The sequence below is a fragment of the Ranitomeya variabilis genome, chromosome 3 (genome assembly GCF_051348905.1).
Source record: "Ranitomeya variabilis isolate aRanVar5 chromosome 3, aRanVar5.hap1, whole genome shotgun sequence".
In the NCBI taxonomy this organism is placed as follows: Eukaryota; Metazoa; Chordata; class Amphibia; order Anura; family Dendrobatidae; genus Ranitomeya; species Ranitomeya variabilis.
The window spans coordinates 582,497,998-582,521,476 of NC_135234.1; the positions used below are offsets into that span (position 1 = coordinate 582,497,998).

General features: G+C 40.8%; 1 protein-coding gene across 1 annotated transcript in view; it reads left to right on the forward strand.

The window, feature by feature from the left end:
* LOC143818411 (protocadherin-9-like) overlaps nucleotides 1–23,479 on the forward strand; it is a 1,862,556-nt gene that overhangs the window by 203,513 nt on the left and 1,635,564 nt on the right. The gene's annotated exons all lie outside the window — the stretch shown is intronic.

Here is a 23,479-nt window from a genome sequence, read left to right on the forward strand (position 1 = left end):
TTGAATACATGTGGGGATTCAATAGCAACCAGGCAACCCCCATATGTACTCAGGCTGGCTAGCAGCTGTAAGTCATGCAGCTGCCATGACGAAAACTAAATCTCCGAGCACTCACAAATACTCGGAGACCAGCCGAGCATGCTCTGGAAAACCCGACCAACGAGTATACTTGCTCATCACTAATTTTAATGCAATGTTGCAGAGATCAAAAAAATCGTAATTCTGATGTTTTTACTTTTTTCTTCTTGTTACAACGTTTAATGATCGGGTTTATTGTTTCTTTATATTGACAGATCGGGCGATTCTGAACGCGGCGATACCAAATATCTGTGTATTTGTTTTTTTTATTGTTTTTTTTAATGGGGTAAAAAGGGGGTGATTTTAACTGTTATATTTTTATTTATATTTTTAAAAACAATTTTTTTACTTTTTGCATGCTTCAATAGTCTCCATGGGAGACTAGAAGCTACAGTTGTCTGATCGGCTCTACTACATTCAGTCGGTGATCAGATCGCTTATTTGCAGAAGAAATGCTCACTTGCTATGAGCGCCATCCACTAGGCGGCACTCATAGCAATCTGGCTATTACAACCATAGAGGTCTGCTGAAGACCTCTGGTTTTCATGCGAACCCATCAGTTACCCGTGATCACGTGATACGGTCACCGATGGGCGGAATTTCCAGCATGCTTGCCAGAATCGTGACTTAAATACCGCTCAGGCAAAAGAAGAAGGTGCACATGGCTCATACAACTTAGAGGTGCTGGCTGAACCAGAATCATCCAAAGACCATCAGAATGAGTTAATCAGCCACACTCAAGTGGATGCAAAGTGAAACATTTAATTCTTGAAAGTGGGATTTAACTAGTTAACAGCCGCGGGTGGATCACGATTCCACCCACGGTTGTTGCGGGCACATGTAAGCTGTATATATCAGTTTTACATTCCGGGAAAGGTGCAGACTTAGCACCAGAGCCCGCACCAAACAGGAGGAGTCTGATATCGACGTGCTATTATGCCTGATGTCGGAAATGGTCCAATGGGTGCAATGCACTCAGCTACGCCTGCCAGTCTCACAAAGATGAAAAATAGCAGGGATGAACATGTACACCCCCAAATCACCCTCAATTCTAGTGAAAGGTGGAGGTCTCAGCAGGCAGACCCCCCCAATTTGGTATTTATCACTTGTCTTATGTACAGTTGATAGCTTGGAATACACAGAATACATGTTACATGTTGTCTGCTTCAGGCAATGCTTTTATGATAAAGGTATCCTAGTGAACTGATCATACAACGTGGGAATACTAAAATCCCTAGAAATCAGCTATAATCTAGTCCTAGTAATAGGCATTCAATTTATTTGACCACCACTCTTAGCACTCCCACAGGAGAAATGTGTCATTACATTATGTCTGTGGAACTTAGTGGGTTGGCAATGTAAACCTTAAATGTCAGGACCTCCAGAAAAAAAAAGAAAACATATTTTCTGACCTTTTTCACTTATATAAAAATTGCTTTAAAACACCAATTTGTTATATATAGCAATTTTCTTTTATGACATTTTAGTGTAGTTTTATTTGTTTTGTACAAGATTGTTGTCCATATTTTAGTGGGATGTTTTTCTTCATTTTTCATATGCTTTTCTAAGTCCTGCAGATAAGCAAATGGAAACTGCCCCATAAATGCAATGTCATTGCCCATCCATTGAGAGAAAGAAAAAAAAGTGGAGAATTTTAAAGTTGTTTTACAATTTGAGTGCCTTGGAATGAGTTACTTTATGATTGGGGAACATAGTAGCAATAATGCGTGTTAAACACCTACTAATGGGATCCATGTCTCACAACTTGGTGGGGTCTTATATTTTGTGTGTATTTTTCAGCGACTTAACCCTAATATTTGCCTAATGAAGGTGAGCATATTGACATGTTGACTTTCCATAGTGATGCTAATTCAGCGCTACAATATGCTTTGACCATATATTAAAGGTAAATGACAAAAAAATTATAGCTTACTAGAAAATTGTTCCTGGTGAAAGTCATTATGTGCTGTGTTTTCTTTATAGCTTTGTTCCTAGTGATTGTAAACAGTTTTGCCTGAAAGGCTTGATGTATCATGATTTTGGTGATCTCAAGCAAAATAATTAGTTCTCTTCCTCTGACATACATTGTGGTGAAGGTTACGGCAAATTGCTTATATGACAAGCCTAATGACTTGCTTATTTATTTAAGCGTTAAAAATCAGGAATATGTGCAAAGCATATATTCACTTGGGCATGCTCTTATAATTGAAAAAGTCTTTATCCCTGACATAAATTATGTGCACAAATTACATGAAATTGTACTTAAAAAAAAAAAAAGCTAAGCCGTAGGACACTGTAATATAATTCATGACAATATTAACTAATATGTGACAGAGGGATTCTTGCTTATACAGGGTGGAGCGCGGTAATTTGCTTTTTTGCACTGCATGCTGTGGCGGCACTGTTGGTCGAAGAGAGGGGAGAGTGGGTGTGGCTTACAGTGGCTGATGGGAGATTTGTATTCCTCCGCCTTTCAGTTGCCATCATGCAGTGGACACGTGAGGAGAGGTCATTTTGTGTTGAAGCGTATTTTTCAAATGCCCACTCGATCATTGCAGTGCAGCGTGCTTTTCGTTTACAATTCACTGTTCCTCCACGCGGACGTGTTCCTGGACGGCAATCAATTGTAAATTGGGTGAATGCATTCAGAACAGCAGGGAATGTGTCATGTGTACGAAGGGGACCTGAGAGAAGGATTACAACACCACAAAACATCGAGAGAGTTAGAGCAGCAGTACTGCAATCTCTGAAACGCTCTGCTCGAAAGCAATCATTTGCTCTTGGCATTTCAAGACGTTCTCTCCACTGGATTCTTCATGATGAACTGAATTTTCACCCGTATAAAATGTGTGTGGTCCAACAATTGTCAGCACGGGACTATTTGACACGGCGGACCTCTTGTGAAGACATGTTAGCAACGATACCCCGTGACGCAATTGTGTTTTTTTCTGATGAGGCACATTTTCACCTCAGTCGGTGTGTAAACAAACAAAATATGCGTTACTGGAGTGAAACAAACCCCAGAGAAGTTCACGAGAGACCTCTGCATTCGGACCGCGTCACTGTGTGGTGCGCCATATCACGAGTAGGCATCATTGGTCTTTACTTTTTTCAGGATAACGGTCGTGCCATAACTGTGAACTCCGAACGGTACTTGTCTATGATACAGGATTATTTTCAGCCGGCTCTTGCGGCAATGGAACTAGAGGATACATGGTTCCAACAGGATGGTGCCACTGCACACACAGCGAGGGTTACCATGAATTGTTTGAGGCAAATGTTTCCTGGACGGCTTATCTCTTTGAGGGGAGATGTGAACTGGCCAGCACGCTCACCAGATTTAGCCCCATGCGATTTTTTCCTTTGGGGTTACCTGAAGTCTAAGGTGTATATCAACCGTCCCAACACCTTGGAAGACCTAAGGAACAATATTGAAGCTGAAATTGGCAGAATACCAGTGGACATGCTTGTTAGAGTTCATGAAAACTTCAGAAAACGTATGCAGCAGTGTGTGGATAGCGAAGGTCGACATTTGCCAGATACACTATTTAAAACCATGTAATTTAAAAATTCCATTACTGTTCAGTATAATTAAAATATAAAATAAATTTTTCTAATGATCATAATTTTTTTATTTCATTCCCAAATCAGCAAATTACCGCGCTCCACCCTGTATATAGATAGATAGATAGATAGATAGATAGATAGTGTTCTTCAAGGTTGTTAAAGTATACTTTTACTATTGGTTTCTCTATATATGCTCCCATAGATACTGCACATAACCAATTGAAAACAAATAATGATGGAATTTATAGAAAAATCGTAGCACACACATTAAAAAGAAAATGAAGGGAATAACTCAAGTTAGAGGGATGGGTAGGGTAACAAACATCTGTATAATGTTACAATGACTATGAACGTTAATATGCATGTAGTGGTGACTCAGTTTATCAAAATGGTCATTGCAGCTAAAGTAGCTTTTAATTACAAATAGAAAAGGTATATACAAAGGTATTATGTAACATGTAAATATATAAATGTAAATGATAAGAAAATATAATAAACTTTCAGAAAGTGACATGTGCCTGGTGTATAATAATGTATTCAAAGTGCCTGCAGTAAGTAATACAACTATGTAAGAGGTCACATACACATGTATCAAATCAGCAATATGTCATATGAATGAATATATAATGAAATAAATATTCAGCATATAAGGAATAATTTATGTATTAAAATCCAAGTGGATGCATACCCAGTACCTAGAGCAAGTGCCCACATTTCGCCGGTGGCTTTGATGAAGGATACAGGAAAATGGATTGACTCAGGTATTTATGCCAGAGGGAACCAATAGTAAAGGGTAAAAAGCATTAACAATCAGCTGCAGCACTGCATGGAGACTCGCTGAAGTAATTTCCCCACTAGACAGGGTGACTCAGCAGAGCGTGCTGTCCAGGAAAGGAAGGATGTCAGCGTGAATTCGAAGCTGGAGTGTAAGCAGATCAGAAGTGTGCAAGACTGGAAATGGTGTGATGCAGTGAGACACAGTATAGAGGCAACAACGGAAGTGAAGTGTGACTCTATAGGAATGAATGAGCACAATCATGTTAGTCCGAATATACCATGTATATTCGAGTATAAGTCAACCCGAGTATAAGCCGAGGCACCTAATTTTGCCACGAAAAACTGGGGAAACTTATTGAATCGAGTATAAGTCAGGTATGCATTGTCCGCTCATCCCTATCCTGGTATGCATGGCTCACCATCCCTGTCCTTGCATACATGGCTCCCCGTCGTTGTATGCATGGCTCCTTTTCCGTTATCCATGTATGCATCTTTCCTATAAAAAACCACATCCTACATACCTTCACTGCGCGCCCTCGCTGCATCTTGTTCAAGCGCCAGCAGCTCCTCCGGCCGACCGGTCACATGTCCCCACTCATTAAAGTAATGAATATTCACTCCACACCTATGGGAGTGGAGAGGGATGAATATCCATTACCTTAATGAGCGGGGGACATGTGATTGCTTGGCCAGAAGACCAAGTGATGAGCATGTGTACTCGTTGCTTGGGTTTTCCAAAGCATGCTCGGCTGACCTCCGAGTATTTATGACTGCTCGGAGATTTAGTTTTCATATCAGCAGCTGAATGATTTACAGCTACTAGCCTGCTTGATTACATGTGGGGATTCCCTAGCAACCAGGCAACACCCACATGTACTCAGCCTGGCTAGTAGCTGTAAATCATTCAGCTGCGGTGATGAAAACAAAATCTCCGAGCAGTCATAAAAACTTGGAGGTCACCTGAGAGTTCTCTGGAAAACCCGAGCAACGAGTACACTCGCTCATCACTAATTAGGATGTGTAAACCACTTATGCAAAAAAATAGATCACTTTGCCTTAGAAAAGGGTTTACACATCCTATTTGATCTGAATAAAATAAATCAAACATGTATATTGATGTTCTTTGCCTTTTCTACATCCTGGTGCATGGTCCTACATTAAGGTCCACATTTTTTCCTATGCTGTAACTTGTGAAACTGTATATTTCTAAAATGTTTAAAATTTTTCTCAGTCTTTATGGTGCTTAATTTTTTAGTCAACTTCAGACTATCTAACCTAACTTTACATCAGCTGTTGGCTGCCTTTGTTTTCGACAGATATTTATACCAAAATTCTCTTTCATTTTTTGGCACAGTGTCCCATGGTATGCTGTACCCTTTCCAGTGAGACCACACCTCTGGACATGGAAAATGGCTGAGAAAGTGTCCTATCAACATAATAAATAAATAAATCATAAAGGACAATTTTGTGGGGCAATTTACACCATAATTCTGGTTTACTATGCTTATTCAATCTCCCTATTGTGTGCAATTTAAAACAATCTGTATGATTTCACTGCTTTACACAGTCTAGACAGAGTGGGGAATTTTGGGATTTTATCTTTGTCTCAATCTAATATGCCTTTGCGATTCCAAATAAATGTTCATATGTCCAGTATTATTTCTATTTTTTAGATTATCAAATACAAAAATACAATTATCCAGTACAGAATCTATTCTTTTCATAGGGAGGAAATGTCCTAAAATATCTACCACTAGCTGAAGAGCCCAGCGTTGCCTGGGCATAGTAACTAACTGTGGTTAGTTATAACAAATTATAATGATTATCCTCCATCCCATAGTCCCACGCCCACAAACCCATCATACATATCCTCCATCCCACAGTCTTGTGCCCATTTACCCATCATACACATCCTCAATCCCATAGTCCCGTGCCCATATACCCATCATACACATCCTCCATCCCATAGTCTCATACCCATATACTCATCATACATATCCTCCATCCCATAGTCCCGTGCCCATATACCCATCACACATCCTCCATCCCATAGTCCCATGCCCATATACCCATCATACACATCCTCCATTCCATAGTCCCATGCCCATATACCCATCCTCCATCCCATAGTCCTGTGCCCATGCACCCATCACACATCCTCCATCCCATAGTTCCGTGCCTATATACCCATTATGACTTCATCTTCGCCATGGCAACCATTCTGACATCATGGTCGCTATAGCAACTTATTATGACATTATCGTCATCATGGCAACCATTATGACATAACGTCACCATTGCAACCCATTATGACATCATCATCGCCATGGCAACTATTATGACATCATGTTTGTCATGGCAACCTTTATGATACCATCATCACCATGGCAACCATTATGACATCATCATAGATGCACATACACTCGTTTTTATATATAGACTAGATTGTGGCCCGATTCTAATGCATCGGGTATTCTAGAATATGCATGTCCCCGTAGTATATGGACAATGATGATTCCAGAATTCGCGGCAGACTGTGCCCATCGCTGATTGGTTGAGGCAACCTTTATGACATCATCGTCCCCATGTCAACCATTATGACATCTACGTCGATACTGCGCCCGTCGCTGATTGGTCGAGGCAAATTCGCGGCAGACTGTGCCCGTCGCTGATTGGTCGAGGCCTGTCGGTATGGGTATTCTAGAATATGCATGTCCAGAATATGCATGATTCCAGAATTCGCAGCAGAATGGGCTTATTTTTTGTAAATGTACAGCAATTTGGTTAATCAGTTCAGCATCACACTTTTTATTTTCTTTTAGGTTCATCCTTTGTTCTGTAGCCTCATTTGTATCAATGATGTATAATTGTGCAAATTTTGGTGGTTGTCCTATTTCTGGGTGAAGTGTTCCAGTGCGATGGTAGATCTGGCCATGAATTTTCAAACAATACGGTCCGAATCCAGGGGGCGGTGCAATGTTGGCACCGAATGAAGCAAACGCATGAGAACTGTTGATGCTTCTGATATTTTCCATAAAATTTCTACTGTGTTGATGCATTCCTTTCATTAACTGCTCAAAGAGATCTGAGTAGTGAGGTCTCGGTAGCATAACTTTTCCTTTTTGGCAGCATTGAGTAAACTGATTGTCAGATGGTTTTTCATCAATGGAATTCAGAGAGTCGCATTTAGAGCAAACTACATTAATATTCCCACAGTAGTGTTCATGAATTGTACTTTCATTGTCTGTTACATAATGTGCAAGTTGTTGAATATTGTCCTGGTCGTGCCTTAGTTGGTAGAGCATTCGTTTTTTATGAATTTGGCGATCATGTTGTTCCTGTCGTACAACAGTTTGTTGTGGTGTCTCCGGTTGGCGACGGTGTCTGTGAGATTCCGCATCCTGGGCTTGTCTGGCGGCGGTTTGTTGTGGTGTCTCCTGTTGGCGACATTGTCTGTGAGATTCCACATCCTGGGCTTGTCTGGCGGCAGTTTGTTGTGGTGTCTCCTGTTGGCGATGTTGTCTGTAAGATTCCACATCCTGGGCTTGTCTGGTGGCAGTTTGTTGTGGTGTCTCCGGTTGGCGACGTTGTCTGTGAGATTCCACATCCTGGGCCTGTCTGGTGGCAGTTTGTTGTGGTGTCTCCTGTTGGCGACATTGTCTGTGAAATTCCACATCCTGGGCTTGTCTGGCGGCAGTTTGTTGTGGTGTCTCCTGTTGGCGATGTTGTCTGTGAGATTCCACATCCTGGGCTTGTCTGGTGGCAGTTTGTTGTGGTGTCTCCTGTTGGCAACGTTGTCTGTGAAATTCCACATCCTGGGCTTGTCTGGCGTCAGTTTGTTGTGGTGTCTCCTGTTCCCGATGTTGTCGTTTTCTTGCTGCTGCTGCTGCTCCTTTTCTGTCATCCTCATTGTCGTATTTTCATTTGCGACCCATTCTAAGATAGAAACACAGGGAGATGCCGCCCATACAGGGAGACGCAGGCACGCACCCTACACAATGGCGGCACTTGACAGCAATGGAGGACAATGATGATTCCAGAATTTGCGGCAGACTGTGCCTGTCGCTGATTGGTCGAGGTGACCTTTATGACATCATCGTCGCCATGGCAACCATTATGACATCTACTTCGATAGATTGTGGCCCGATTCTAATGCATCGGGTATTCTAGAATATGCATGTCCCCGTAGTATATGGACAATGATGATTCCAGAATTCGCGGCAGACTGTGCCTGTCGCTGATTGGTCGAGGCAACCTTTATGACATAATCGTCGCCATGGCAAACATTATGACATCTATGTCGATACTGTGCTCGTCGCTGATTGGTCGAGGCCTGGGGGCCTCGACCAATCAGAGACACGGGATTTCCATTATGACATCATCGTCGCCATGCTGTGCCCGTTGCTGATTGGTCGAGGCCTGGCGGCCTCGACCAATCAGAGACGCGGGATTTCCAGGACAGACAGACAGACAGAAAAACCCTTAGACAATTATATATATAGATTGGCCTTATTTCCAGCTGCAATCCTTTTTGAGCTCTTATCATAGTCTGCACAACTATTTTTTCCAGCCGTAAAAAAAATTATAGTAACTGGATCCCTTTTTATAAATCGGGAAATATAATAAAAATAAATCGTAATGGGAGGTCATTTGTTTTACCATTCATTAAATTATCCTTTTTTTAAGCTTTGTGCCTGCCCAGGACACTAGAGATATTCAGAGACACTTCTAGTAAATAAGTTAATAAACAGAATAAAAAGGGAGTAAATCAAAAACAAAACAGTACAAAGGTTTTTGATCCATTTAAAATTGATCCAAGTTTTTTTTAAAGCTGAATCCTTTACAGACAGACAACAACTGGACATGTGAACTGAGCCCAAGACAGCTTCTTCAATCTGAATTTAAAGTGAAAACAACGCCTGCAGATTTTGCAGTGTATGTTGAGGGGATATCCACTAATTCATTTAGAAAATGCAATATATACTGGCTATAAAAATGTCAGGCAAGTACATGATTTCCAAGCACCCATAGACTTGAATGGGTGAGTGCAATCTGATTTGCGCAGCAACTCTACATGCTGCTTTTTTTTTTCTCATGCCGAATCGGCTGATCAGCACTGACCCATCGATTAACATTGGTCCAACTGCTGTCAAATAAAAATTTGGATCGCACTTGCCCAATGTTTACGCTCATGCAAGTGCCCAATATTGTTTGTTAGCTCGAGCCACATCAGCAGGCCTGCTTCACTTCAGATAAATCAGAACCGACAATCACATGAAGTCTTGGTAGGATTAAAAGGTAGATAAATTGTCTACATTTTTTCAAGTCATTTTTCTTTTTTTTGGCTTTGTGGTATTCGCTTATGTGTCTTGTGTCAATTTCTTCAATATGGTGCACATGGTTTATTAATTTTGCGCAAAGATAAAAATTGTACTTTTTCCTTATTTTAACAATTTTTATGACTACAAAGTGCAAAAGGTCACAAAATATAACAAAAGTCTGCAAACATTTCTGTCATACATATAATTACTCTAAAGGGGACCTGAGTACATTTGCAACAAATTTTGCAACGTCTTAAAAAGTCAAAAATGATGATTCTTAGTAAAACATCTAAAAAAAACCCTAAATCCTCCCCACAGTGAAAATGAAAAAAAAAAACAACAACAGGCGAACACATATAAAATAGACTTCAAAAAAGGCACAAATAGATAGAGGAATTTGGTGCAAGCAAAAACACAGCACAAACATCAAAAACAGGCACAAATGCAATAATGCATCAGGGCCACAATTAAATCTGTTGAAATTCACTTATATAGTATTTAAATGGGTAGTCTAGCAGTTTTCAATAAGAAGATAAGGGGAAAAAATTGGTCTACATTATTATATGCAAATTTCCCAAATTCATTAGTTGGTAATTCCACCGTTTCATGCTGGATATCCAGCAATGACATAACACCCATCAATCATGTGGTTACATGCTGCACATCCTCGCGGAAATGCTGAATCAAATGATTTGCTTTGGCAATTACATGCACAATGGGTGTAATGCCATTGCAGCTTGAAATGTGGTGAGTCACTTATGATCACCAAATCAGAGTTGCTGGAAATGGAAATAATGAGTATGATGAGTATTACTCCCATTTACCTCACCTAGACCATTTTTTAAAATCACTGAAATTACAGAGAATCTGTTGCCAGTTTTTTGTCACCTAATTTGAGAGCAACATAATGTAAAGACAGAGATCTTGAACCCATCACTGTACCAATTAGGCTACGTTCACATTTGCGTTGTGCGGTGCAGCGTCGGCGGCGCAACGCACAACGCAAATGTAAACGCATGCACAACGCAGCGTTTTGTGACGCATACGTCCACTTTTGCATGGTTTTTGGTGCAGAAAAAACTGCATCATGCAGCGTCCTCTGCGCCCTGATGCATGCACCACAGTGATGCATGCGTCACAAAACGCAAGTGCAACGCATGTCCATGCGCCCCCCATGTTAAATATAGGGGCGCATGACGCATGCGTCGCCGCGGCTGCGCCTGATGCAACGCTAATGTGAACGTAGCCTTACTGATCTACTTGGTAGATTATCACTAAAGGACTAGTAAATTTGCTACCATATAGTCGTTCATATTCATGATCAATGTATAACCTCAACCTCACGACTGGCAGCGTTTTGCCAACGCGTAGTTCACACAGAAAGTGGTGTGGGCAGGGTTATACAGAGCTCAGTGTTCAGAGAACTGTTAAAACTGCAACCATTGAAACAGTGATTTTATCATAACTCCATCAAGCAGCCTAGTAATTCATACATCACTGAGATTAGGGTCTCTGTCTCCATATCATACTTCTGTCAGATGGGGTCCTAGAACTCTGGTTACAGATTTTCTTTCACCCTTTTCCTAGATGGCCAATTTCCATTTTTGTATTTTTGATAGTTCCTCCCCTTTTCCCAAGAGTAATAAAGGTGCATCTCACACAATTAGACTATCATAAAAAAGTAAATTTATTTCAGTTCTTCAATACAAAAAGTGAAACTCATATATTATATAGAGTCATTACAAATAGAGAGATGCATTTCAAGTGTTTACTTTTTGTTAATGTCGATGATAATATCTTACAGCCAATGAAAACCCAAAAATCTCAGTAAATTAGAATATTTTATAACACTAGCTTGAAAAATGATATTAACATCTAAAATGTTGGCCTACTGAAATGTATGTTCAGTAAATGCACTCAACACTTGGTCAAGGCTCCTTTTGCATCAATTACTGCATCAATGCGGCGTGGCATGAAGGAGATCAGCCTGTGGCACTGCTGAGGTGTTATGGAAGCCCAGGTTGCATTGATAGCAGCCTTCAGCTCATCTGCATTGTTGGGTCTGGTGTCTCTCATCTTTCTCTTAACATTACCCCACATATTGTCTATGGTTTTAAGGTCAGACTAGTTTGCTGGCCAATCAAGCACAGTGATACTGTTGTTTTTAAACCAGGTATTGGTAATTTTTGCAGTGTGGACAGGTGCCAAGTCCTAATGGAGAATTGAATTTCCATCTCCAAAAAGCTTGACGGTAGAAGGAATCATGAAGTGCTTTAAAATGTCTCCAGCTGCACTGACTTTGGGCTTGATAAAATACAGTGGACCTACAACAGCAGATGACATGGCTGAAGAAACCATTATTGACTGTGGATACTTCACACTAGACCTTGGAAATCAATGTCCCAGAGTCTGGAGGAAGAGTGGAGAGACACACAATCCAAGCTGCTTAAGGTCTAGTGTGATGTTTCCACAATCAGTGATGGTTTGGGGAGCCATGTCATCTGCTGTTATAGGTCCACTGTGTTTTATCAAGAGCAAAGTCAGTGCAGCTGTCTGCCAGGAAATTTTAGAGCACTTCATGCTTCCCTCTGCCGACAAGCTTTTTGGAGATGGAAATTTAATTCTCCAGTAGGACCTGGCACCTGTCCACACTGCCAAAAGTACCAATACCTGGTTTACAAACAACAGTATCACTGTGCTTGATTGGCCAGCAAATGGGGTATTGTCAAGAGGAAGATAAGAGACACCAGACCCAACAATGCAGACAAGCTGAAGGCTATCAAAGCAACCTGGGCTTCCATAACCCCTCAGCAGTGCCACAGGCTTATCGCCCCCATGCCATGCTCCATTGAGGTAGTAATTGATGCAAAAGGAGCCCCGACCAAGTATTGAGTGCATTTACTGAACATACATTTCAGTAGGCCAACATTTTAGATTTTAAAACCATTTTTCATGCCTTTAACTAAACAGTCTGTGCCTCCATTCCTGAGAAATCAGTGTTTGACTTGATATCTAAACGAGGTGGTAGATCTGAATCCTTTGTCGCTAAAGCTCCATTCCCCACTAAGCGCCACCTCCTTCAGCTTGACTAACTGCTCCTTTGCCTAAAGATACACAGCATATAGGCTGTTAGCCAAGCAGGGTTGGGAATAGAGCTGGAGTGACAGCGGTTTCTGATTTAAAACTTCATTTGCCTATAAATGAAAATGCTGACTTCTCTGTATTGGAGAAATAGACTGGCCAAGAAAGGTATCAATGGACTTGTCTTTGAAAGAGTTACATGTGCAGATAAATCCCCATACCCTTTGAATAATCATATTTTTGGGGAAAAAATTTATGTTTCAAATTATGTTAAATACTTTTTTATATCATCAGATTTTTATTTTCTATTGACATACAATAGTGATTAAATGTTTTGTAATTCTAACATGTTCGTGTTCCTTCAGTTATGATGACTATTACATTGTCTTTTAAATCCTCATGTTCTTTTCTCACATAGTTTGCTTCTAACTGTAAAATAATGTGAGCAGATCGTCTGTGCTAAATGTGCTGCTACTGCCGTCTGCTCTGCCCTTAGACGATTACATCTACGAAGCTCTCAGCTGGTAGCACTGACTTTTTATCAGTAGAGCACCAGGTTCTTCTGAGATCACATCTGTTCTTGTGGGATACACAAAATAGCTTTCATGCTTAGCTTGATATATGTTTACTCAAACTATTTTATAGATGGGTTCATATGTGCCAAGGACAAAATTCAACTTCTGAACTAATCAACCCTTAGGAGACTAAGTCCAGTCTGATTATTTTATAATTTCTTGTGTTTCTTTTCTCATTCCTTTGTAATCTCGGTAACAGTTTTAACACCTTGTCATGCATTCAGGAACTTCCATCTGTGCAGCCAAGTGCATTTGTGAAACAAACCCATCTGTACAGCTGATTAAAAATTGGATGGAGGCCATGTTTTGTATTTGCCGTAAAAAAGCAGCAGAATGCCTGCACTGGTTGTTGTTGGAAGGCCTGGAAATAGACGAGAATGTACAAGGTTAATGGAGTAAGTAGCTTTTAGTGCATTCGTTTGGATTTAATAATAGTTCAAAATAAAATCAAGAGAAATTAAGTGTGACTATTGTACATAATTAGGAAAACTGTAAGTTCATGTTTGCAAGTATTTCATGCGTGAGAGTCTTGTAGCACTGCCATTTCCAATGAATTTAAACGGAAGGGTGAATAGACTAGACGACTTGTAGAATAACTGCTACTTTTATGCTTTTGCCAACTGCTAATTGAAAAAATAAACATCAAAAAGAGGGACGTTACCATATAATCTACAAGCAATGGTGCCAGGGAATCCTTGCCCGGTATGGCTAGTCATATAGATCACTTTTTTGGCTTGCCTGTAATTAGATGAGTTGTATAACTTATGCAAAAACAGCTAATAACAAAGATAAATCTAGCTCAAATGCTCAATCTAGTGCAGGGAACAGGTATTTTTTCTTGAACAGCAACAGAAAAAGAAAAATTACTCAAGAAAATGACCAACTTACAAAAAAATTATAACTGGGTGTCTTCGTTTCCTTATCAGGGTCATTTTCTTGAATGGGATGAAAGCTTGGATAAAATATTCACTTCTTAACATCCTTTTTAGGATAAGAATTTTAGGAATGCTGTGGAACTTAGCTGACACTAGGAACCCAATTCTTCACTGCATTTTTGCAAGTTTTTGACATGAATACTTTTCAATTAATGACTTTTTGTTATAAAACAAATTCATCTACAATTTGTACCTTTTTAAAGTTTTCTCTTATTGTATTTTTAGTTTTTTATTACTTCAATGTGGCTTTTCCAGATATTTTAGACTGATTCATTAAATGCAACTTGAAAAAAAAAAAACAATTTGGCGCAAATGTACTTCATTTCTCCCTGAAGTGATTTTCTATAAGATGGTTTTTGAGGCACAAATTTTATGCCTCTTGATGAAGCCTAGCAGGTGAAACGCGCATCGAGGTGCAGCACAGTGTGGGGGTAGAGACAAATATCTGTCCCTTTGTACAGGAACCATGGCCTCAGGTATTAGTTAGGCATTTTAGTGATATAATAATAATAATAATAATTTTTATTTATATAGCGCCAACATATTCTGCAGCGCTTTACAACTTATAGAGGGGACTTGTACAGACAATGACAATATAATAACTTATTGCTTCATTTGTTCCCATCTATGAACTTATTACTCACATTAATATTGCTACTTTTCCAGATATTTGATGGGAGTTTCCTGGGTTAGCAGACTAAGCCTACTTAGGATTTGCTGAGACTGTGATTTTTACTTTTTGTAAGATACCCCTATGTTAATTTACAGAGGTGTATCAGTTTTTAATTAGGTTACTCTGAGTAGACTTCCCATTTAGGAGTCTTAAAGGGATGGATATTTCTATCAAAACCGACTGTCTTCTCTTTTCTGTGTCTTTGCATGTCCCTTTTTGGACCTCACATTTGTCTTTGATACTATTTGTAAATTTATTACTGCCTCTGACATAAGATTAACCCCTTACTGACCTCGGACGGGATAGTACGTCCGAGGTCAGCTCCCCTGCTTTGATGCAGGGCTCCGCGGTGAGCCCGCATCAAAGCCGGGACATGTCAGCTGTTTTAAACAGCTGACATGTGCCCGCAATAGTGGCGGGTGAAATCGCGATTCACCCGCTGCTATTAACTAGTTAAATGCCGCTGTCAAACGCAGACAGCGGCATTTAACTACCGCATCCGGCCGGGCAGCCGGAAATGACGTCATCGCGGACCCCCGTCACATGATCGGAGGTCGGTGATGCTGTAGAATGGTAACCATAGAGGTCCTTGAGACCTCTATGGTTACTGATCTCCGGCAGCTGTGAGCGCCACCCTGTGGTCAGCGCTCACAGCACACCTGATTTTCTGCTACATAGCAGCGATCTGATGATCGCTGTTATGTAGCAGAGCCAATCGTGCTGTGCCTGCTTCTAGCCTCCCATGGAGGCTATTGAAGCATGGCAAAAGTTTAAAAAAAAGTTACAATCAAAATAAATCAATAAAAAAAAATTAAATCTACACATATTTGGTATCGCCGCATTCAGAATCGCCCGATCTATCAATAAAAAAAGCATTAACCTGATCGCAAAATGGCGTAATGAGAAAAAAATTCAAAACGCCAGAATTAAATTTTTTTGGTCGCCACGACATTGCATTAAAATGCAATAACGGGCGATCAAAAGAACGTATCTGCACCAAAATGGTATCATTAAAAAAGCCAGCTCGGCACGCAAAAAATAAGTCCTCACCTGACCCAAGATCACGAAAAATGGAGACGCTACGAGTATCGGAAAATGGCGCTTTTTGTTGTTGTTGCAAAGTTTGGAATTTTTTTTCACCACTTAGGTGAAAAATAACCTAGTCATGTTAGGTGTCTATGAACTCGTACTGACCTGGAGAATCATAGTGGCAGGTCAGTTTTAGCATTTAGTGAACCTAGCAAAAAAGCCAAACAAAAAACAAGTGTGGGACTGCCCTTTTTTTGCAATTTCACCGCACTTGGAATTTTTTTCCTGTTTTCTAGTACACGACATGGTAAAACCAATGATGCTGTTCAAAAGTACAACTCATCCTGCAAAAAATAAGCCCTCACATGGCCAAATTGACGAAAAATAAAAAAAGTTATGGCTCTGGGAAGGAGGGGAGTGAAAAACGAACACAGGAAAACGGAAAATCCCAAGGTCATGAAGGGGTTAATAAAGTCTGATTTATTTATTTTTTGCCTCTTCCATGCTTTTTCATGGTCTTCATGGATTCATGAATAGATATCAAGGCACATGGATGCTGTACATTTTTTGTGATTTCATGGGACTATCTGTTTTTTGGTTATACAATTTTTATGCCATTACGCAAAACTTGTGACTGTTTGTGGTAGTAACAAAATGGGTTGCAGAGCGACAAATACAGTATTTTGTATTTTCTGAAAAATTCTCAAAGTACATGCACCATGTTTATGAATTTGCACAATAAAAAGCACCAAAAATCACAAGACAAAAATTAAGAGTGACTTAAAAAATGCAAATGATGAATTGGACCTTTATGCTCGTGTATTAACCAAATATTCAAAACACACAGTATAAATCAAAATGGTTTGGAACTATAAGGGTAATGTGGTTCTCCCACAAAGAATGTGAAGACAGTAGGGAAGGGTGGAGAACTCCTAAAATATGCAAACAAAAACAAGGCATGGAAAAAGTAAAAATAAATAGACATAAGGAACATAAAAGATAACAGCCACAAGTGCACAAATCTCAGTAGAAGCTGCAAGTTAACAATAGTGTATGAAGTTGGGAATGCTCCGCACTGCCCCAATGCACCTCCACTTGAGAAAGTGAAAGCGAAACGCATGTCGAGGCAGTGTGAGGCATTCTCATCTTCATACACCATGGGTCAGTTACACACTACCTTGTTAGCTTGCAGCTTCTACTGACAATTATGCACTTATGGCCATTGTCTCTGATGTTCCTTACGTCTCTTTATTTTGACTTGTTCACTGCCAATTTGCACAACTCACATTTTTGAGTGAATGAACTATTATATAACAAACTTATTGTTTAATAATTATGTACTTTTAATACTTATGTATTTGTCGGTATTATCTGATGCAATACTATCTGCTGATACATGCTCCCATAGATGATACCTTATATGGATGGACCCACCTTTCTTCTTGTTACTCCTTGTTTCAAAAGACCTCTTGTTTGCTGTCGTGTAAATTTTAATTGTTTTTCCAATAAACTTTGTTTTTTATTCTATCTGGTGGTTTGTGGATACTGCATCCCTTGCTTTTGTCTTTAAGCTGTACAGATGTGTACAGATATATCCACTATTTCCTTCTCTGGACTCCAATCATTAAACAAATTAGGTGCAATATCACAACGTGCTGGCAAAACCCTTGACATTGAAATTCACTTCATAATGACTGTGTAACAGTATACAGACATATGTAGCACTGATGTCTTCTGACAAAGTGTTACAAAATTATGTGTGTATTTGTTTTTGAGCCTGTATTCTCACAATGCATACCTCAGGATATGTCAAGCCAAGAAAAAAGGAAATGAAAAGCCCTTCCATACTCATCAGTAACAAAGTGATCACCAGTTCAGAAATTTATTATATATGCATAGACAGCAACATGATGCACATGGGGGGAATGGAACACAGTTCACTGACAGTTTCTCATTTTGTGATGCTTTCTCAAGGCCCCCTGAAAAAGGCATGATATATGAAATAGCAGTTGGAGGTTGAGCCGTGCTTCATTTTCCTCATGTGCATTGTGTTACTGTCTTTTCATCTACATTAAACTACTGAAACGCTGAATGCTGTAATTCCTTTTTTAAAGAATGGCCTCGGAAATTTAGGCTGGTCAAACAATTTCCTATTGATGAGATTGTTTTATTCTGGAACTAAACTCAGTGCAAATTATAATGTTTATTATAATGTTTAATAGTGGTCTCTGTAGTCAGACCACAGTAGCTGCAGAACCTCCTAGAGAAAAAAGAAAATCAATGAAATGCTTCTCTTGTCAAACAGGTTCTGAAAAAGTTCAGGTCTATTTCATAGCATAACTTATATTGCCTAAACTAGAGATCTCAAACTGCATTCCTCAAGGGCCACAAACAGGTCACGTTTTCAGGATTTCCATGTACTGCACAGGTGATAATTTAATCACCTACACACATAATGATTACAGCACCTTGTGCAATGCTAAAGGTACCTTCACAGTGAACAACTTAACAACGATATCGCTAGCGATCCGTGACGTTGCAGCGTCCTGGATAGCGATATCGTTGTTTTTGACACGCAGCAGCGATCAGGATCCTGCTGTGACATCGTTGGTCGGAGCTAGAAGGCCAGCACCTTATTTCGTCCCTGGATCTCCCGCAGACATCGCTGAGTCGGCGTGTGTGACGCGGATTCAGCGATGTCTTCACTGGTAACCAGGGTAAACATCGGGTTACTAAGCGCAGGGCCGCGCTTAGTAACCCGATATTTACCCTGGTTACCAGTGTAAATGTAAAAAAAAAAAAACACTACATACTTACATTCCAGTGTCTGTCGGGTCCCCCGGCGTTCTGCTTCCCTGCACTGTGTCAGCGCCGGCCGGCCGTAAAGCAGAGCACAGCGGTGACGTCACCGCTCTGCTTTAGGGCCGGCGCTTACACAGTGCAGGGAAGCGGACGCCGGGGAACGCGACAGGCACCGGAATGTAAGTATGTAGTGTTTGGTTTTTTTACATTTACACTGGTAACCAGGGTAAACATCGGGTTACTAAGCGCGGCCCTGCGCTTAGTAACCCAATGTTTACCCTGGTTACCCGGGGAGTTCGGCATCGTTTGTCACTGGAGAGCTGTCTGTGTGACAGCTCTCCAGCGACCACACAGCGATGCTGCAGCGATCGGCATCGTTGTCTAGATCGCTGCAGCATCGCTAAATGTGACGGTACCTTAAGGATATCTTGAAAACACTCATGGTTTGCGGCCCTCGAGGAATGCAGTTTGAGACCACTGGCCTAAACTGAGGTGCAATCTGTTTTTGAATAAGGTAGAGATAAGCGGACCAGCCAAAATTTGAATTTGTTTGTCTTCTTTTTTCCTGGTAATTTAATGTCATTTTTAATGTTCTGGTGTGTCTCGAATTCTCAGAGCACAATAAACATAATATGTAAACAAAATGAAAAGAAAGTTGACATCTCTGGCCCCTCTGCTACTCATTGACATCTGCCCAGTCCTCTCCACATCTTCAGATCCCATACTGCTCACAATTAAATCTTCATGTCTCTCACACTTCTGAGTATCATTGTGCTCTGGAGAGTTCTGTGCAATGATGTATGCCGTGACCTCCTGCATGTGACCTTCCTGGGTGCCATGAAATCCAGAAGTCCTGGCACGGTGAGGGAGACGCAATGATTCCATCAGGAATGGCGGGGGATCTGAATTTGCGATGAGAACCCATACGAGTGTTGGTGAATAGCGGAGGAATCGATAAGGTCAGTGGTAAGGTGAGCATAATGATTTTTTTTAACTTTTAGATGGCCAATTATGGTTCCGAAAAATGGTTGCCAGCAGCTACAATTTTGCTGAATTCACGGAAAACCAAAAAATTAAAGTCTGGATTTGGTGAATATGTATACCATATGTAACATTGTATTTAAAGGGGTTTTCTTATGTTATTAAATTGCTTTAGTTAGAATGAAATTAAACAAGTTTGCAATTGACTTGCTTTTTCTATATGCTGTCAATCTTATGCTTTGAGAGCTTTTATCTTACAAGGTGTACAGGTTGATGTCATGGTGATTGCCCAACAGAGCCTGGCTGAGTATGCACAGTGGTTACAGGCTTATAAGTTCATGACTGAGATTCCAGCCACCTCTCTTCAGTCCACCTCCCTTCCCCTCTGTCAGCTCTTGACATGTCAGTCCTGAAAAATCACTATCCCCAACTGTGGTTTCCAAAGCAGTTCTCCTAACCACTTAAAAACAAGCAATGACAGACTGTTAATCTGTCACAGTATCAGGATAAAGTGAGCAGAAAGTGAAGCTACTGTCCACAACCGTCACTCAAGGGAGAGTGCCTGTCCCACCCTTTCCCAAGAAACAAGTAAATGAAAGGCTGTATTGACTGTGCTGATGAGCACTCAGTTTGAGTATAATCCTTTAAGGGGTAATGTTTATCTTTAAGGAAACAGAAAAGCTGGCATTTGTAGACCTGTAGGCCATGCTGTCCTGGTGTTATATACACCAGGTTCACACTGTGAGGTGGATCCTCTAAGCTAAAGATCCACCTCACAGATCTAATAGGCAGATGGGTAGCGGGCATCGGCGCAGCTGCCAGATGGATCGCACAGAACATGACCTGTAAAATGCAAACTGGAGGTTGGAAACCACAGACTGATAGCAGAGTTACTGAAGACCTTGGAAAGATTGCAGAGTTACTGAAGACCTCGAACAGATTACAGAGTTACTGGAGACCTTAGACAGATTGCAGAGTTACTGAACAATGTAGGCAAACAGAAGGCATCATTTAGACACAGTCAGTTAGCAAACAAAACTCTGGAGCAAAAAGAAAGTGCAGACAAAACTCCAGACTGACCAGAGAGTCTAATACCTTGGAAACTCTGCTGCCAGACTAATCCACATGTCCCCCCGCTATTCTCCGGCCTCTCCCCTCTGTCAATCCCTTCACTGGCTCCCCATTGCCCAGAGACTCCAGTACAAAACCCTAACCATGACGTACAAAGCCATCCACAACCTGTCTCCTCCATACATCTGTGACCTCGTCTCCCGCTACTTACCTACATGCAACCTCCGATCCTCGCAAGATCTCCTTCTCTACTCCAGACTCTCGCCTACCATCAAAACCTTCAAAAAGAGCCTGTAGACCCACCTCTTCCGACAAGCCTACAACCTGCAGTAACCACCGATCGACCAAACCGCTGCATGACAGCTCTATCTTCGCCTACTGTATTCTCACCCATCCCTTGTAGATTGTGAGCCTTCGTGGGCAGGGTCCTGTCTCCTCCTGTATCAGTTATGACTGGTATTGTTTAAGATTACTGTACTTGTTTTTATTATGTATACCCCTCCTTACATGTAAAGTGCCATGGAATAAATGGCGCTATAACAATAAATAATAATAATAATAATAATAATAATAATAATAAACTGCATGAAGGTTAGCAGCGATACTAAAAACTGCAGGGAAGTAGGTTAGGCATTCCACTGACAAATAGCTGGGTTATCTGAAACTGCATACAAGCTGATAAATCCCTCCGCTGACAAATAGCAAGAATATTGAAATCCGAAGACAAGTAGCTCATGGAGAGAACATTACAGATAGCCAGAAGAAGTCCTGATGAATGTGGACTGTAATTGTGCACTAACAAAACAAAGGAGCCTTTATATAGGCTTTGGAAATATCACACATGGATCACAGGGGGGGGGGGGGGCTACTTGCAAAGCCCAATGTGAAACACCAGATAATCAAACGGAATGTGGCATGTGTGTAAAACGGGCAATTTGTTTTTTTATTAATGTTTCCATGGCGCCCTACATGAGAAGGGGTTACATACAGGATACAAATATAAATTATGATGAACAAACTAATAATGACAGACTGGTACAGAAAGGAAAGGGCCCTGCCCTAGAAGGCTTTCAGTCTACAGCATATGCAATTAGACTGAACAGGATGTTTAGTGCCACCTACTGGCAATAAGAACCTTATAACTTAACCCCTTCCTGACATCTGACGTACTATCCCGTCGAGGTGGGGTGGGCCCGTATGACCACCGACGGGATAGTACGTCATCACCGATCAGCGGCGCTCACGGGGGGAGCACGGCCGATCGCGGCCGGGTGTTAGCTGCCTATCGCAGCTGACATCCGGCACTATGTGCCAGGAGCAGTCACGGACCGCCCCCGGCACATTAACCCCCGGCACACCGCCATCAAACATGATCGCGGTGTACCGGCGGTATAGGGAAGCATCGCGCAGGGAGGGGGCTCCCTGCGGGCTTCCCTGAGACCCCCGGAGCAACGCGATGTGATCGCGTTGCTCCGAGGGTCTCCTACCTCCCTCCTCGCTGCAGGTCCTGGATCCAAGATGGCCGCGGCATCCGGGTCCTGCAGGGAGGGAGGTGGCTTACCGAGTGTCTGCTCAGAGCAGACACTTGGTAAGCCTGCAGCCCTGCACAGCAGATCGCAGATCTGGCAGAGTGCTGAGCACACTGCCAGATCAATGATCTGTGATGTCCCCCCCTGGGACAAAGTAAAAAAGTAAAAAAAAAATCCCCACATGTGTAAAAAAATAAATAAAAAAATATCCTAAATAAAGAAAAAAAAAAAAATATTATTCCCATAAATACATTTCTTTTGCTAAATAAAATAAAAAAACAATAAAAGTACACATATTTAGTATCGCCGCGTCCGTAACGACCCAACCTATAAAACTGCCCCACTAGTTAACCCCTTCAGTAAACACCGTAAGAAAAAAAAAAAAAAACGAGGCAAAAAACAACTCTTTATTATCATACCGCCGAACGTAAAGTGGAATAACACGCGATCAAAAACACTGATATAAATAACCATGGTACCACTGAAAACGTCATCTTGTCCCGCAAAAAACGAGCCACCATACAGCATCATCAGCAAAAAAATAAAAAAGTTATAGTCCTGAGAATAAAGCGATACCAAAAAAATTATTTTTTCTAGAAAATAGTTTTTATCGTATAAAAGCGCCAAAACATAAAAAAATGATATAAATGAGATATCGCTGTAATCGTACTGACCCGACGAATAAAACTGCTTTATCAATTTTACCAAACGCGGAACGGTATAAACGCCTCCCCCAAAAGAAATTCATGAATAGCTGGTTTTTGTTCACTCTGCCTCACAAAAATCGGAATAAAAAGCGATCAAAAAATGTCACGTGTCCGAAAATGTTACCAATAAAAACGTCAACTCGTCCCACAAAAAACAAGATCTCACATGACTCTGTGGACTCAAATATGGAAAAATTACAGCTCTCAAAATGTGGTAATGCAAAAAATATTTTTTGCAATGAAAAGTAAATCAAACCCCCCTTCATCACCCCCTTAGTTAGGGAAAAATTAAAAAATTAAAAAATGTATTTATTTCCATTTTCCCATTAGGGTTAGGGTTAGGGCTAGCATTA